Here is a 5416-nt window from a genome sequence, read left to right as displayed (position 1 = left end):
CAAGCAGAAAATTATTGGCAGTAACAATGGGAAGAGGGATGTTGCCCATGTCTGGGCTTTCAGGATCTGAGTCTGGGTGGGAGATCTGGAATCTGAGTTCCAGAAAAGGAAGTTGAAGAAATTATAAGAAATCAGGAATTTGAAGTTTATGGGCACATGGAAAGATTGAGCCCTAAGTGAAGTTTTTGCAACCAGCAGCACCAACAGGCCAAAGGATAAAAGGGAGTTTGTCAATTTAAGACTGGAATGAATGATAGAGGCTATATAATAAAAGAAGTGCCAGTCGTGTATGAGATGCCTTTGGCAGAACCTAGAGACAGGGAAAGAAACATAAAGAACATTCATAGATATGACCTGGGTTATCTAGAGCAGTGGGTTTAATATATGACATTCACAGACTCTGTTCAATAATCCAAAGAAAGCCATGGCTATTCCCCAACTGCTCCACCCTCAAGATGCACATAGAACTCTAACAGTATGAGTTATTGCAAATTGATTATTATCTTGTCTTTCCACTTCACTTCATTTTCAGAAAAGAAGCAGTATAAATTAAATTGTAATATATTTTTTTTCAGTAGAGAGGAATATTTTGGTTTTCTGAATTTGGGGCTGCTAATAGTTTCAGTCTTCAAAAGAAGATTAACTTAAATTGTCTCAGAGTGGAAGGGAAAGAAAGGTTTTATATTTTGAATCAAGAGTTGGATAAAAACTCATGGAAAGAGGGTCCCAGAGCCATGGAAGACAGTTGAGTAGTCCCCAGGTACTGGTGACCAAATCCTGAGATGGCAGGTCTACTGATGAGAGCAATTGCACATATACTTGGGACTTGAAAGTAAAGCCCATTGGAGTAAGTGACTCTCTAAAACATGGCATAGGGGCGCTGTCCACACAGGCTTGGAAGTGAATATTTCATCAGGGACTATACAAAACTGACCAGAGGTCTTTGACAATTTTTTTTGATTGCCATCATCTGCAAGATTCTTGAACAGTATAAGAAAGAGGGGGAGAATATGATGGATATGGTGGTTTGAAGTTCAGCATATATACCAGACTCCTCTGAGTGTACCTTCCTATACGGAACCCTGTTGAACGCTAATTCCACATGGAGCTCAGAATGAGGTTCCTATTATTAGCCAATTAGATGCAGTCACCTAAGATGGTGTGGAGGTAGAAACTGGGGCAGAAGCAGTGCTACCAAAGCTTCTGTTACTCATGATGCAAGTCCAACTCTAACTACAGGCATTTAATCATTTTACTGCATTATTAGCAGGGGCCTATTGTGGGCACCCACTTTTTTTTTTTTTTTTTGATGTGTAAGATGAGAGTTTTATAGCTGGAAGCACTGGCAGAAGCTTCCTGAATGTGGAGAATTCCTGAGAGGCAGCAGGGTGTGGTCCTAAAACAAGCAACTGGAGTGGCAGTTTCTCAATTTGGAGTCAATAACTCCTTTGATGGTCCACCCAGGGAGTCAAATTGAAAATTCATCCTGTTGTCTGTTCCTGTTGCCCTCTCAAGCATTCTATAAAATGTTAATATTCTAAAAGAAATTCCTAAGGATTGTCTTCTCTGCAACTTAACTTCTATATATGAAGAGGAACCACTAAATATATGAAACTAGATGTTCTATCAATCAGGCAGTTAGAACCAAATTCATATTTAATTGGATTTAAAAAAAATAGGTGTGCTATTACCTGAAACCAAGTGAACTAATTCATAGCCATCATATAAACACCAAGTGAAATTTTGTATGCTATGTCAAGAAATTTACAGACCCACTTCAAGTTTGTTTAAGGTAGGGTAAAAATCGCATGTTAAAAGAAGGAATTTAGTGTAACAGAGGATTAAGAAATCAAAATTAAAAGTTTCATGTTAGATGTTTTCTTTGGAAGGCTAGAATAGGAAAAAGAATTCATACATAACCACATGATAAAGGGAGCAAAACATAACCAAAGTGCCGTTTATAGCAACATAGATGGAGCTAGAGTATATAATGCTAAGCGAAATAATTCAGAGAAAGATAGATACCATATGATTTCACTCATATGTGGAATTTCAGAAACAAAACAAATGAACAAAGAAAAAAGAGACAAAAGAACAGACTCTTAACTACAAAGAACAAACAGATGGTTAGCAGAGGGGAGGTCGGTGGGGGGATGGATGAAATAGGTGGTGGGAATTAAGAATACATTTATCTTGATGAGCACTGAGTAATATATAGAATTGTTGAATCGGTATATTGTACACCTGAAACTAATATAATACTGTATGTTAACTATACTGGAATTAAAATTAAAAAAAAATAACCAAATTGAAAGCAAAACTTTTTTTTTTTTCAGTCCACAGCCTAAAAAAAAAGGGGCTAAAAAAAGAAGAAAAAAATAAACATATTAGGATGGGAGTCCTGGGTGGTGCAGTAGGTTAAGCATCTGACTCTTGGTTTCCACCCAGGTGGTGATCTCAGGGTGGTGAGTTCGAAACCCGCATGGAGCCCAGCCTGGGGATCCATGCTCAGTGTGGAGTCTGCTTAAGATTCTCTCTCCCTCTCCCTCTGCCCCCCCAAAATAAGTATATAAATCTTAAAAAAATATATTAGGGTGAAGTGGGGATATGTGTCTAGAAATTTGAGCTGAAAAATTAAAAATAAATAAACCATTCCCACTGAACAGTTAAGTTTTCTGATTACATGAGAAAGAAGTTTGCTTTTCTCTAATTTGAGACTGGATATTGACATTTGAGAGCACTCTTCCCCTCCAAATTCAACAAGTGCAACCCAGAAAGATGCCTTCACAGGCATCTAGCTATCACAAATCTTGACTCAGAATATCTCTGAGATTGTACACAAATGTGGTGGGGGGAAAGTAATGGAGTAACACAATATCATACTTCTCTGATTCCTCATGCCTGGGATATATAGTAGCCTGTAATTTCTCAGGTAATTAGATTTAAGATTCCTTGAATCTTAAAAAAGAAACAGGAAGAAAAGAAGAAAAGAAAAGAAAAGGAGAAAAGAGAAGAGAAGAGAAGAGAAGAAAAGAGAATAAAAGAAAGAAAAGAAAAGAAGAAAAGAAAAGCGACCAACAAACCCCCAAACCTAAAACCAGCAAGGGAAAAGTTGAGCATAGAAAGAAAAGAGGATAGAGAATAGTCATGTAGTAGGATAGTTTCTTCAATGCCAAGGACCTTATACTGTATATGTATATGTATATGTATACTATGAATATATACATATTCATAGAATATGTTTAAAGATTTGCAGTTCTTACCCATTTTTGATTTGAAACAAGAATATGTTCTTATCTACAACCTCATCCCCTCCCATTTTGGAGGGGAACATACCAAACTCCCTCACTTTTCTGGGGCTCTTCCCAGGGATCCCATCTACTCTCCCATCACCTCTTACCTCCTTCCCAGTTACTTGTCCATTTGCAATACCACCTTCTCTGGACTCAGCTGCAAAGACAGACCTGTAAAGCTGACCTCAATTCTACCTCTCACTCTCTGGTCTTTGCAGAATTTTTAGTATTTCAACTGTTTCAACCTGGGTTGCTCTTCTAGATTTATGTTGTCAGACTCATAAATGTTTTTTAGAATGATTCATAGACATAAAAATCTCCTTGGTTCTACAATTCCAGAAAATTTTGCAAAAGTGTTAAACTAAATAGTTATGTCTTTTATGGACATAGTATTCAAACAACTCAGTGTGTTTTTTATATGCTTCAAAGGCATATTAGTTTGGAAAGCATGGGTCACTGATGGGTTAGTATGTTCCTTCATTTTTTTACAAAATACAGTAGTGACTTTCAATGCCAATTTTTCTCATATCTTAGTGAATTCATGGAAAACTAAGCCATCTTCTTTGGTAGTAAGGGTTTAAGCACACAAATAAAATGGAAGGTCAATAACTAGCAAAGGACTTGGAAGAAGGATCACTCACATTGAATGCTTATAAAATAATGTCAATAAGAAATATAGCACCATTATTTTAAATTAAATTTGTAATATTCTTCAAAGTTATTGCCCTCAAGGCTATAGTCTTGTTTGCTTTTTATTACCCTAGACTGAATGATTACATTCTTGTACAAACAATAGAAATGCGCTTTAAAATATTAAATGCACTCAAATATTTTCACATTTATAAAAGAAACAAATATTTCAACATTTTAGGTCTGCTCAATAAAAAGAAGAAATTGTTAGAACCCTAAATTTAAGGACATCTTTTGTTCTGGAAAAGTATATTCTTTTTCAGAATAAAAATACATCCTTAATTTTTACAAAGCAGATTAGTTATTATTTGCAAACCTAAAATATTCTTAAAAGCACCTCAATCTTTACACTTCTCATTGATTCCATTTTTGTTCTGATATTCTTGGTAGAAACAAGCTGTCATTTCAAATTTGTTTTTCCTAATTGTGTTAAATTCATTGTTTTATTAATGAAAAGCCATAATTAAAAAAAGAAGAAGAGAAAATTCCTGGAAATAGTTGCTGGCCCAAATAGCCTACAAACAGCCTATACTTTTTCTCATGACATAGTTTTATCTTTTTCCCTGAAGAAACTTGAAAAAAATAGGCACACTGATTTTTTTCCTTTTCTGTTCAGATTGATCTGAAATGAAATGTATATTACTATTAACAAGTATGTTTTTGAATTTGCGGTATCATGCCAAGATAATAAAATGTAGCTTGCCTCATTTCCTTAAAACTGGTAATATGATATAGAATACATATAATGGGTTACAGAATCAGGCAGACAGGCAAATGTGGGTTTAAATCCTACCTCAATATTCATTCCATCGCCTAGAAAGATACTCTATGAGCCTCAGTTTGCTCATAAATGTGTAAAATGTGGAATCAATCATAGGTTGTGATGAGGTCAAATAAGACAGCATATGTGGACATAACAATTTTCACGTATAGTAAAGGTACAATAATTGGTGATTTGTACTGTTCTCTCTCCATTAGTTTCACAGTGTATACATTTTTATTCTCTACTCATCAAAGTTTTCTATCCTAATCTTTCTCTCTCTTTCCTCTGTCCTCACTCTTAAACTCACACATACGTATACACACACACATATACAGAGCACTAAAAACTAATTTCTAAAGACAGAAGGCACGCACAATGACTCTAGGAAACTTAGTCCAATTTACTTCTATTATTATTTAAGTACACAAATTTTGTACATGTATAAATATATATACAGATAGCAAGAAAAATATAATTGATTATAGATACCATGGAGATAGAAAGAATTATAATTTAACCTAGTCACTGTGCTCTGTGTCTGGCTAAAATTACATTGAATATTTTTCTAAGGTAGTTAAATGCTTAAACCAGTCCTCATTTTGCTTGGAAAGATAATTGTGTTGTCCTATCAGATTACAACCATTAAAGGCTATTGTTTATTTAACCAAAA

Source organism: Mirounga leonina, unplaced genomic scaffold (assembly GCF_011800145.1).
Source record: "Mirounga leonina isolate KUSES-001 unplaced genomic scaffold, KU_Mleo_1.0 Mir_176, whole genome shotgun sequence".
Classification (NCBI taxonomy): Eukaryota; Metazoa; Chordata; class Mammalia; order Carnivora; family Phocidae; genus Mirounga; species Mirounga leonina.
The sequence above is the reverse complement of the archived record's forward strand: the minus strand, read 5'-3'. Positions refer to the sequence as shown.